This window comes from Electrophorus electricus, unplaced genomic scaffold, assembly GCF_041902795.1.
Source record: "Electrophorus electricus isolate QZ-2024a unplaced genomic scaffold, ASM4190279v1 Scaffold32, whole genome shotgun sequence".
In the NCBI taxonomy this organism is placed as follows: Eukaryota; Metazoa; Chordata; class Actinopteri; order Gymnotiformes; family Gymnotidae; genus Electrophorus; species Electrophorus electricus.
Window position 1 is genome coordinate 2,036,249 of NW_027658605.1, and position 13,000 is coordinate 2,049,248.

A 13,000-nucleotide genomic window follows, 5' to 3' on the forward strand; every position below is an offset into this window, starting at 1 on the left:
CCAAAAATCTTACCGGGTGCTGTAGTTCTCTTTCCAGACACACACCCAATAAAACTGTGCTTGATCATTTCTTATTGATAGCCACTGACTATAGGATCAATAGAATAGTACAACCAAATAACCTTTAATGTTTTGCTTTACTGTAATACAATTTAGAATTGCGATGTTACCCTTTTAAGAAGAACTGAACACATTGTGACAAGAGCAACTGGATGAAGCTTTATTGACATGCTGGTCAAGGACTCACATCCAATATGTTTAAAATACATTAATTGAGGCCAAGTGCAGCATAAAAAAATATTTTAACTTCACACAGAACCAAAACAATCAACATTAAAATATATAAAATATATAATGTATAAAAATATGGGTATTGTTAAAAAAAAAACAAAAAAAAACTAACCCTAATCCTAACCCTAAACCAGTAGCACAGACGTGTGTCCCAATTTGTCTGGGACAGCAAGAGAGAGGGAGAATGATAGATAGATAGATAGATAGATAGAGAGAGAGAGAGAGAGAGAGAGAGAGAGAGAGAGAGAGAGAGAGCGAGCTACTTGAAAAGAAATGTGAGCTATGTCCTATTTTCCTTTCTTTACTGCAACACTGTCATGGGACCCAACGTTAAGTCCTTTCTTTGGTTCCACTTTCTCACTGTTCACTTTACTATGTTATGAGATGCTATGAAGCGAAAAATAAAACATGCCACGACTACTGTACGCATAATGAAGCACAAATAGAACATGAAAGTCCAAGCTAATGTGATCTTTGGTGTCATCTGCTGCTGCCTCTTGCCGTAGTTGTGACAAGTCACCACAAGAGGTCTCTGTTAAAGCGAACATAAAAACACAAGACAGGTCTTCTGTGCCCTACGCCCTTAATTCTACTTGCTCTAGACACAAAAGCAAATGTTAGAAACCGGTTCAAAGTGACCAGTCCTTCAGGTTCAATCTCCTCCAAGTAACCCACTGCCATCCATCCTCTGTAGTCGGATCCGGGGAAGTCAAGAGACACTGACACCAAGGTAGTGAATCAAGAGAGCTCCACTTTATCGAGGAAAGCACAGAGTATATATGTGTCCTAAATCTACTATCTAAATCTACAGGATGACGGGGAAAAGTGAGGCATGTTCTAAGGGTCTATGTAGAAAGGAAAGAAACAAGGTTAGTAAAGATTAGATGTTCTCTGCATGAACGAGCCACTAGCTGTTCCCGTGCCCGTCATGAGCCACTGCTGTCCTTAAAGAGAGACAGGGAGAGAGAGAAAGAGAAAGGGAGCGGTAAAGAAGACAAGAAGAGGGAGCGGATGACCTCGGGCGACCAGCTCGCGGTCAAACCGCCATGTCATGGCTGATAGGCAGAGACCTTGCGTTGAGTGCCTGAAGACAGAAAGGCTCCAGTATCTAACACGCCCCTCTTTGATTCCAAAGGAATCACATATCAGTATATAGACCTTTCTCATACACAGGCACCAAGGCAACATTAGCATGATTAATCACGGAGGTAGAAATGAGAGTTATGAAAGAAGACAGGAGTGACAATAAACAGGGTCCACAAACAAGAATCAACACAATAATCAGGAGTACGGGAAAACATATGTTTATGAGCCAAGATCCCCAAGGGCCGACAAGCTCAGTTAACCAACTGAACCAAGAATCATCGGCGGGTGGAGGCTCAGCAATAGCGGTCTTCATGTGCAAAATGATGTCAGTAATGCTGTTATAGTAACTAGGGATGTCAAAGCAACACGTTTCATTAATGACCTTGCAGATGCCTCCCTCCTTTGCCAAGAGGAGATCTAGGGCTAGGCGGTTCTGCATGACAGCGGTACGGATCTTATTTACCTTATCATTGAGTAATGCCATGGCGTTTTCACTCCTATTGGCTAAATTAAGTACCTGCCATGCCAAACCATTAATTTTATTAAGGGCTGCAGTAGTTCCTCCTCCCAGGAACAAACTCCCACCCGCGTTCATTCCAGGATTAGTCCATGGGTTGGCCAGTACATACCCACCATACCTATTAGGGGTGCCATTAATTACAGACCTTTTAGCTCTGTCAGATGTCAACTGCGAACATGTATATATGACCAGAGATGGGATAGTTAATGCTGGGGTACAACATCCTTTTCAGGGAAATTGATGACGGGTATGACTAACAATCAAAGTGGGTAGGCTGGAGTATTCCATCCTACCGCATACCCACATGATAGCTGCAGATATGCCAGTGCCCAGGATCGCAGGGCAAAGAGACGGTGTGCCTGTTATATTATTTATTGTGCATTTGCCCAGTCCCGTGCCTAATGTCCATACCTCATTTATACACAGCGTGTGACCAAAAAATGGACAATCAGGCAAGCCTGCAGAACATAGACAGGTGCTACCTTTCACAGGTAATACTGCTAGGGTCATATTTCTGAAATGGGGGTAATACCATTTACAAATGCCAATGTCACAGTCTGTCCTGTGGTTTGGCCATGAACGACCAAACAAGGCCCATGCGGGGAGATTACCACTGGCAGCTGCTGCCTTAGATACATTTCGTATAAACCGTACTCCCATATTGATCTGACAGTCGGATGAATTATGATTAAGTGCTGCTGCCATAACATCATCTACCAGGACTGGTACCCAGGGTGTATGGAATGCTTGACAAACCAGACAGTCCTTCCCTGGCTCCACCTCTCCTACCGCTACCAGGGAGACCACACAAGCTAATTTACCATTACACTGTTGTTGATGACTCTGAAAGCCCACTATCCCCCATTTTGTACTTTTTGAGACTGAAAATAATGGCAATATTATCAAATGAATGGGGCCCATTATTCCTATAGTAAGGTTTTGCAAGAACCTTTCAGGAAAGGACCAAAGAGTCAGCAAAAGGATGTTAATAGGCAGAAAGGATATCTATCAAGTTATAATACCAATGCTAAAGTGTATTGACATACAGGGCCAAGGAGTACTTCCTTGGTGTGTGGTGCAGCCAAGGGCCAGTCCCTCAGCATGAAATCATATAACAAATTTTGTACTATATGTGAATGTGTTTAGGTGCATTTTGCTTGTCGGACGCGTCAGCTACTGGTGATTTCTTCAGCCGGCTGGTGTGTATCCACTGTGCTGATCCCGATGTAAGCACAGCGGTTCGGGTCACTGCGATCACGGTTGTTGGGGGTCCATACGCAGCTTTACCAGCTTTCCAAGGGTTCAGTGATTTGACCAAAACAGTGTCACCTGGAATAAATGCATGAGTAGGCTTGTCTGCTGGAAGAGGGAGAGAGCAAGCGACATTACCATGCACACTGTTCAATTTCTCAGTCAACATTTGGGTGTAGTCCACCAAGATCACGTCCATGTCACCTGAATGAGAAACACCTGGGTTACATCTGACCCATGGGATGGTAAATGGTCTACCAAAAGTTACATCAAACGGTGACAATTTATTGGTGGCACTGGGCGTCATTCTGATCTCACATAACACCGCTGGCAGTAGATGTATCCACTTTTTTCCTGTTTCCATCATAGCCTTTGTTAACCTTTCTTTCAAGGTATGTTTCATTCTCTCAACAATGCCAGATGACTGAGGATGATAAGGGATGTGAAATTTCCAGTCAATAGTTAGGTAGGTGCATAGTTTCTGAGTTACCTTGGAAATGAAACAGGGTCCCTAACCTGAATCTATTACCCAAGGCACACAGTACCTCCGTATTATCTCCTTGGCTAGGATTTTAACCTAAGAACAAGGAAATGCCTCAGTCCACTTGGAAAACCTGTCTACAATCACCAGCAGGTACTTCAACTGACTACAAGGTGGCATGTGCGTAGTCTATCTGTAGATACTGAAAGGGATATTCAGGAGCCGGCAAGGCATCATGTTTGGTTTGTGTTTTACCCTGGAGGCTTCTAGCACAGGTTAAAACACAAGCCAAACATGATCTAATGGCAAATGTACAATTTTGCAAAAGGTGCGGTATCAGAATTCTGTCTTGTATGTGAGATTTGTTTATAGATCTGGGAAATGTCAAAGTATATATATCCATACCATGCCTGTTCAAACACAGAAAATATGTGTAAATATAATAGATAAATGCATTTATTATAAGAATTTTAACAGAGTTCAGTACTTAGATTTTGCATTTCTGATGAGAGAATCATTATCAAATAAAACCAAGACGAACAGCTGGGAAAGAATCGTGAGGATCCCTGTTTTCTGTGCACACTGTTTGCACAGAGCAGTGCGAGCCACTGCAATCGAGACTGGTTCTCCTTCTCCAGAAAGTTGATTATTTCAATGATCAGCAGCATATCATTTTCTAATTTAAGGCATATGTTTTGAACAGTTTGCATACTTTTAAGGCATGCACACTGGATTTGAAAATTAAGTGAACTGTCTTTGATGTAGTGTGAATGAGAAATAAAATGGATCATTAAGAATACATTGGTCAAGGAATGTGCACTGATGGAACCCACAGTCCCTCGCTCACCCTTGGCCAAAACGAGTCGAGGAAGAGCAAACCCATTCCTGGTTCGGTACGTCCACTTAACAGATAATTTAGTGGTTTTACTTTTTGGCTACTCTACCCACCTCTGTCTGTATTGCAGTTTGGGTTGTTTGTCTGTCTAAATGTCCGCTTAGCTACTATAGCTAGAGCTTTTCTAATTTTATGATGAACGGTCTGTCTGCTGTAGTTTTATATAGTTATGGAATGCATTGACGTTCCACCTGTTTTCTCACACAAGGCTTTATGTCAAGCATAAGCGACTGCTTTTCATGCTATTTAGATTTTGCTATTTTAAAGGTACAAGAAAAGTAATATAAGTGATTAAACCAAATTTCATCACCATACCCGCCCTTTCTCGTCTGCCCACACTTGGTGACGTATTTCGATGTCGTATGTACACACTGCAGGTGCGTATAACGTTCCTAAGTGCGGGCAGTTTGAGACGAACAGCTCTGCTTAGCAGAGAAGAGTCGGTCCACAGTAGCACCCCTCTCTCTGCGTCTAGCTCTGTTCACTCACTAGAGAGAATCTGTTTAATATAAACAATTTAATTTGATAATTTTGACCATTAACACTTTGTGCGCTGTGTGAGTGAAAACAATGTATGTATTCTGTGTTTTCTAACTTTCACAGCAGTTGTCGGTTATGTGTTGATTTTGTCAGATGCCGTCTACGTTATGAAATCATTTTAGCGGTGCCGAGCCACAGGTTGAATATTTGGAAATGACTGTTGGATAACACGTAAGCTAGTGAATGTTAATGGGTGCGTTTCAGTCCCTGTCATTTTCGTCCCGTTGTGGAAACCAATATATGTAAAAGAATTATCAAAAAAAAGGACTTATTGCTTGAAGCAGTGAAGCGGAAATGGGTTTTATGTTATGAGCAAATTTTTTGGCCCTTAACTCAAAAGATGATAATTTATTGTAACACCATGAAAGGTAGCAGCGACCCTTTTGGTCAGCTGCAACATATAAAATCAAGACATAACCTGTGCATACATATGGGTGTGCTTTCTGTGCCTTCTTGTTATGAGTAAAGTAACCTAAATAGTAAAGAAAACAGGGCTCTCAGCAGACATTAGTGTTTTCTGGAAATTTGCTTGCTACCTTACAGCTTGTTTTCTTAGAAAGAAACATTTGACGGTGGAGTATCAGTTTTTGAAATATGGGTTACCTCTTGAAAAGTCTAGAGTTTTAAAGTACCTTGTTAATGGCTATAAATGAACAGTTTAAATGCATAAAAAGAGCAGCTGACGTGTTGCTTGCCATATGGGCTAGTTAGCTCACCTTCATATGTACTGCTAACCTGACTGGTTACTTATCTTAGTTTGCCTTCTCCAACAGTCACCATTACGTGGGGTCAGATATTTGTTAGCTAATAAGTTACTTCCATATACCCACCAACACATTCTACAGGTCAACACATTCCTGCTGCCCCTTTTGTGTATGTGTCATGACTGTTTATTTAATGATGTTTAAGTTGTTTGTGACCTAATTATTAACCACTAATAAAATCAGTTTAAACCATTCATAAACTTTTTGTATTCAATGCAGTAAGATTTAGCCTTTGGAACTAATGGTTTAGGGATATGCATACCCAGCTGCTTGCCTGTTGAAATTTGCCTGTAAAGGTGTGCTGCCATTCTGATTGCTTTCTTGCCTGTTTTCTGTCCTTCATGAGTGTTGGTCTGCATACTGACAGTCTTTCTGAACTGACTGCCATTCACATGTATAACTGTCTGCCTTCTGATCCTCAAGCCTGCCTGCTTACATGTTAGATTGCTGTCTGTCCACCAAACTGTAAAAATGATTTATGCTTTTGACTTCATATCGCCTTTTCAGATCAAAGTATCCCAGGAGAGTCCTAAGAAAACTTGGACCAGGACAAATGGAGAAACAGAAGCGTCTTTTTGGCAGGAAGATGTAAGGCACTACAATGTTAAAAAATCTTAGAATAACAATATTAATTTTAAATGATTCTTATTTATACAGCATATTCCTTATAGAACCCAAAATCTCAAGGTGCTTTACACTGAAATGAACGAACAGTATTCAGTAATAAAACATTGATCAAATAAAAGTTAAAAGTCACAAAATATAAATGTAGAAAATGAAATTAATTTAAACAGAATTTAAATTAAACCGACTAAACAAGCTGAACAATTAGACTAAGCTAAACAAGCCACTCTTTAATCTGTATTAAACACCAATAGATACTATAAATACTTTCTGGACTATTCCAAAGTATCGGAACGATGAAACATGAAACAGATTAAACATGTTTCATCAGCCTTGTTATTTTAAAAGATTAGGAAGTAATGTTAAAGGAATTAGTCTTATTTTCCTTATAATGTGCTAAAGTAGAATAAAATAATTTTGATTGTATTGTGCAATTAACAAAATACAACATGGACCAGAGCTCTATCAGAGATTCATCCATTAAATAGAGAATAAGAATAACAATCTATAAACTTAGACACAAGCTCTCTCAAAATAATTTAACCATGGATTTTAGTTCAGGCTGTTGATGTTTGAAGAATGACAAACGAACATTTCCTTATATATTTTTGTTGTTTCCATAGTAAAATTCCTTCACCTCCAAAAGTGGCACAGGCTTCTTCAGTATTTAAAAAGGTGAGTTTACAATGGCCAAATTTGTTATTCATCAGAAAATCGAATTGTTGCTAAAAAGTGAGATGTCAGCACAGTTGTTATGTTATCCTGATATTTAATGTCTTTTTATTCAACCTCCTCTATGGTTCTCAAAACAAGAGCAAGTTAAAAAGCACGAGACAAGACGAGAAGAATAAACCTGTGAGGAATGACAGCAAAATGCTCCTTGATAGAGCCAAACAAATCATCCCAGACTTGGAGAAGCTGGATATTGCACCAATCTTGACCCATTTTGTGATGGCTCTGACTCATGAGTATGCCATTTTTAAACCTTGTCTTCTTCTTCTTCTTCTTCTTCTTCTTCTTCTTCTTCTTCTTCTTCTTCTTCTTCAATTTATCATTTTTATTTTTGGTATACGTTTGAATGCATCAGATTTTTAGCAGAAATATTAATTATAGTTCTAAAGAATGCTTTTATTCACATTCTTTTAGGCAGTGGACATCTATCCGGAAAGCAATCCCTAGTCTAATAAGTCATACTACATTGCTTAGACATCAACATATTTTAAATGGGATTCATATTAATTGTAAATCAAACAACCAAAACCATTTTGGAGCCATTTTCAATGTTCGCCTTTCTATGTTATCTCTCCTTTCTTTCACAGGAGACAAAGGTCATGATCTCTCATATGGGTTCATTCATTGCGGACATTGTCACTGAAGTAACTGTGATGGGTCTTCTTTCATCTCTGGAAGAAATGTTAGATGTTGATGTAAGATCAGTGTTGCTTTCAGATTCCAAGAAGGAAACTGCAGATTTGCTGAATGCTTTCCGTACCAGATCTTGTGAGATAAATCATTCAGCTTCAGTCCACGTGAAGGAGGGGACAGCTCATATAGACTCTCTAAGCAGAGATGTTAGGACTGCAGTTATTGATACGCATCGCAGTTGCCTGGATGACCATGAGAGAGACCAAATTTGGATGAAATTCCACTCTGCTATGGAAGATACAAATTCAGAAGCAATGAGTGAGGTTCTGATAGGAGATACTAAGAGTTTGACATCGTTATCCTCAGATGTCCAAGACGATGGTACATCTAGACCTATAAGTACCATTGCTATAGCTGGCTCTCCGGTTTCGGATATGCTTCAGCGCTTTGATGATGAGATGGAGGAATTTGCTGAACTGTTGCAAGACATCACTCCCCGCATAAAAGGAAGGACGCAGTTTTTGTGCCGTCATTTAATAAATCCTGACCTTGAAAGGGTCTCATCTTGTGAGATCTGTGGTATGGTCATGCAAATCTTTCTAGAGCAGGATGACTTGAAAGCATCACAGGCATCATCAGAGCTACGCACAGATAGTATGAACACCTCCTCTGACGTCATGGCAAGCCAAGTTATGGAGTTGGTTGTCCCACCCTCTGTGAAGAAGGCTCAAGAGTCCCCCAGCACACACGATGATTGGTCTTCCCTGTTCAGTATCAATATACATAGCTCTCCATCACTAGAGTCTGAGATGTCTGCTAGGTCACCATGTACTGAGCCTGCTCTGGACAATCAGAGCAAAACCATGAAAGCCCAGAAGGGGAGATTGCATTTCCTATTCCCCTTCAGTAAGGTCTCAAAGAACTTAAAGGTAAAACATTTGACTTATTTCTTATTTAGATTTTGTTACATTATTAATTTTTAAAGTAGTGCATATTTGAATTTCATTTCACACTGAATGTGTATATATCACTTTGCATAAATTACATAATTTGTTCTAAATTATATTCTGTTGCATTATTGCTGGTTTGTATATGTACTTTTAGTTATAAATTTACTTATGCTCTGATATTTTTCTACTAAATCATTGTTTTGTTTTTGTTAGAAACTCAAAAAGAAAAGCAAGGAGCACCCTAACACTGTAGCTGCTGCTGCAACTACAGGTAAGAACATATTGCTAGAAACACATATGACAATTTAGTTGTTAGACAGAATATCACAGTTATATCCATTTTTTAAAAATCAATAACTTTTTTGTCTTATGATAGGTAGTGAAGATGTTTCCCCCATCTCGTCACGTTTCACGAGGATGTTATCGTTCTTTACAAGGCAACGCTCAAATCATCAATAAAGCCTGAAACATCAATTTGCTGAAAATGTGCAAAAATGGCTGGTTTTTGATTACATTTACATTTACATTTACAGCATTTAGCAGATGCTCTTATCCAGAGCGACTTACAAAAGTGCTTTGTCCTTTACTCATAGAATATCTTAGTACAGTACAGTAGGTTAGAGTCCCACATACCAATGAACTAGAATACTGTAGAATACAGGGATCAATGCTGATACCTAGAAGTACAAAATACATAAGGTCTATCTTAAACAATGATAAGTGCAATAAACAATAAGTGCTAGAGTTTTTTAAACAACATAAACAATACCCTACAATAAGTACAAATTTAGTCAGTCAATATGGGAGCAGTGTCAGTTGTCCTTTAACTAGTCTGCAAATAGATGGGTCTTCAGTCTGCATTTGAAGACTGCAAAGGACTCTGCTGACTGGACAGCAAGTGGGAGTTCATTTCACCATCTTGGAGCCAGGACAGAAAATAGTCTCGATGCTTGTCGTCAATGAGAACCGAAGCAAGGAATTTCAAGCCGAGCCGTACTTGAGGTTCAAAGTGCTCAAGCAACGGATCGGGCTTTGACCATTGACTTCATGTATGAAGGGGATGATCCATTTTTGGCTTTTGTAGGCAAGCATCAAGGTTTTAAATCTGATGTGTGCAGCTACTGGGAGCCAGTGAAGGGAGTGCAGCAGTGGAGTAATGTGTAAACTTCGGAAGATTGAAGACCAGTCGTGCTGCTGCATTCTGGACAAGTTGTAGCGGGCCGATGGCTCTTAGAGGAAGACCAGCAAGTAGCGAGTTGCAGTAGTCTAGCTTTGAGATCACAAAAGACTACACAAGCACCTGGGTAGCGTCCTGCGAGAGATAGGGCAGAATCTTTCATATGTTACAAAGGAGAAATCTGCAAGACCGTGTTAGATTAGAGAAGAATGTCAAAGGCTGCTGAAAGGACTAGAAGAATCAAAACAGATGACTGTTTGGCAGCTTTACCAGCATGAAGTTTTTTCGTCACATGCTATGAGGGCCGTTTCTGTAGAATGTGCCGGTTTGTAGCCAGACCGATTGATCACTTTATGCAAGTGCATGTACAACCAATGTTTCAGGAACTTCTTACTTATTAGGTTTCATACCTCAAATGTTAATCAAAATGAAGATTTTGAGGAAAATAAGTTTAATATGTAACTTTTCTCCAAAATATACCCACCACTTTACTGGATATTATTGATCCTGATTTGTTCACAAACAGTAAATGTCATGCTTTACAGTACAAATCTTTGTAAATTTTGCAGATAATTAATCTCTTATTAGTATTCTTTAAGTCTTTGGTTTGGTCTTTTTTGGGGCATATTTTGTTTGAAATTGGATGTTTGACAAATCACATTATTTTTTTGTTACACATAAAAGGGTCTCTTTACATGAAGAAAAAAAAATTGAAAGTCATATAAGGGTTCTTTTGAAGAAAGATGTACCCATCTACCAGTACCCATCTATCAGCTACTTACTCGGCTGCTGCTAAAAATAGGGATTTCAAATATTTTTTGAACTATTGACTTATTTTCCCAATAACCAAAATGTCAGTGCAGCATTCTAGAAATGTCACAATGCATATGACATGACAACATCTTTGACGTCACTACAAGTATATAAAGGTGAGCGCAAGCATTTATATGTCATTTCACTTGACAGATTTCAGCAGTTATAAAGTTGGAAGACAATAGAGTGAATTAAACCTAATCATAGGTGAACTTTACTGAACAAGGTACGGTTGAATAAGTCAATTTTGTAATTACAGAAGGCTATTTTCCATCTAATTGTATGTGTATGTATCTGCGTTGGCGCATATAGGGGTTAATTGGCATTACTGATTTGTTAAAATTTTTAATTATTTTTTTTATCAACTTAGAGTTCATTTGATGACTTTATTGGCAAGAGATCAGCCTGCTGTTTAAAAAGGAGCTGTCCAAGGTGTAAGGTATCACTCAGGGTTCAAAAATATGTAAAATGACTAAAATGCATTTCTTTTCCAAATTCAAAGAGAAATTTCGCAATATTTCAAGAAACGGGTATTATTCCTCATCTTTGATTTAAGACTAGAATCAATGCTAAACATGCTTGCAATGCACTGAATTTGTTTTATGAGAATGTTTCAGTTTTCAAAGACGATTCAACGTCACGCCAGTGGATCATTGAAGGGTAAGGAATAGGCTTTATGCAAGTTCACAGGACTGTCATTAAGAGTTTTATAGTGTTTTGAAATATATCCACTTGTGGGAACCACACACAGTAACTCTGTGCTAAAACTTTGACTATTCAAATAACATGATAGCCTTACCCTCACAAAGGTTTTTCCAGAACATGTGCATTGATAAGAATTGTTGATGATTTATGTCGTAGCCATGGCCGAGAGGACAATGGACTAGAAATCCATTGGGGTTTCCCTGTGCAGTTTTGAGTCCTGCTGACTATGTGAGTGTGCTCTACTGTTCATGATCTGTGAGTCTGCACTCAAAACTCACTTTGTCTGTGAGGGAATCCAAGCCATCTTCTCATTGTGACCTTCTACGTGCTGAGCTGTTTTATTTGGCCATCAAAGGTGTGGTGGAAAAATGAGAACACATCAAACACGGACAGCCGTATGCATTGAGTAAGTTTATTGAATAAGTTTATTGAGTTCTGTCCCCTGTATAACAGAGAAAGAGAACTGACTCACAGTACAAGTCCCTCTCCCCTTGTACACAGAGAAGAAAAGAAAGAAAAAACAGCTCCTACAACGTATCTGAACTTTATGTTTTGGTTAGCCTGAGCGCAGGTGGGGTCTTCTATCTCTACGGTTAGAACAGTCTTCTTCTAGCTCTCTTTGTAGAACAGCATGTTAGCCGCTGATGTCCTTGGCTCTCACGCCTAGGTACGGACTGTTATGCTGTGACTATAGAAACACAAAGCAAAGTAAAGCGAAGCAAAGTACATTTCCACAACAAAAGGTATGATAATTTCCATTATTAGAAATCCAATGGGGTTTCCCCACGCAGGTTTGAGTCCTGCTGACTATGTGAGTGTGCTCTACTGTTCATGATCTGTGAGTCTGCACACAAAACCCATTTTGCTATTTGTGAAGGAATCCAAGCCATCTTCTCATTGTGACCTTCCACGTGCTGAGCTGTCTTATTTGGCTATCAAAGGCATGATAATTTCAGGCTTTTTTTATGCCTTTGGCTATGCTGTGTTTCCACCATAGCTGGCTTTCTTACTTCACCCAAATGTTACGAAGAGGTGTATCTGTAATAGGTACCGAAAGACAACCCATTTCTGGCCCTGTAGTTCTTCCACCCTACAGAGCCTAGTTGCAAGCCAAATATAACTTGACTGTTACATTATAGCCAGTCCTTCGATATCATCTTTACATAGCCTTTGAAAAGAACACTCCTAAGGCCTGCACACTAGTGCTTTGACCTATCGACACCAAACTTGCTGGCTCTAATCTAAGCCTTGACCAGATGGTGCACGGAGATTTTCTTGGCGCTGCATCATTCGGCCTCAACGTGTTTAGCCTGTGAAATACACATTGGAAATGACAGGGCAAAATGCACTTAAAAAAAAAAAACCATGACCGTGAGGCTTGTGCATCAATGATTTCATTTAGCCACATGAAATTCAATGGCTTTAATCTAGGCCTTGGACAGAGGGAAGTCACCGACTTTTAAAGCGCTAGCTTTAATGTTGTTCCTAGGGCGACCCATTTATCTCTAGACATAGACATTGCTTTAAGGTGAGGGTTG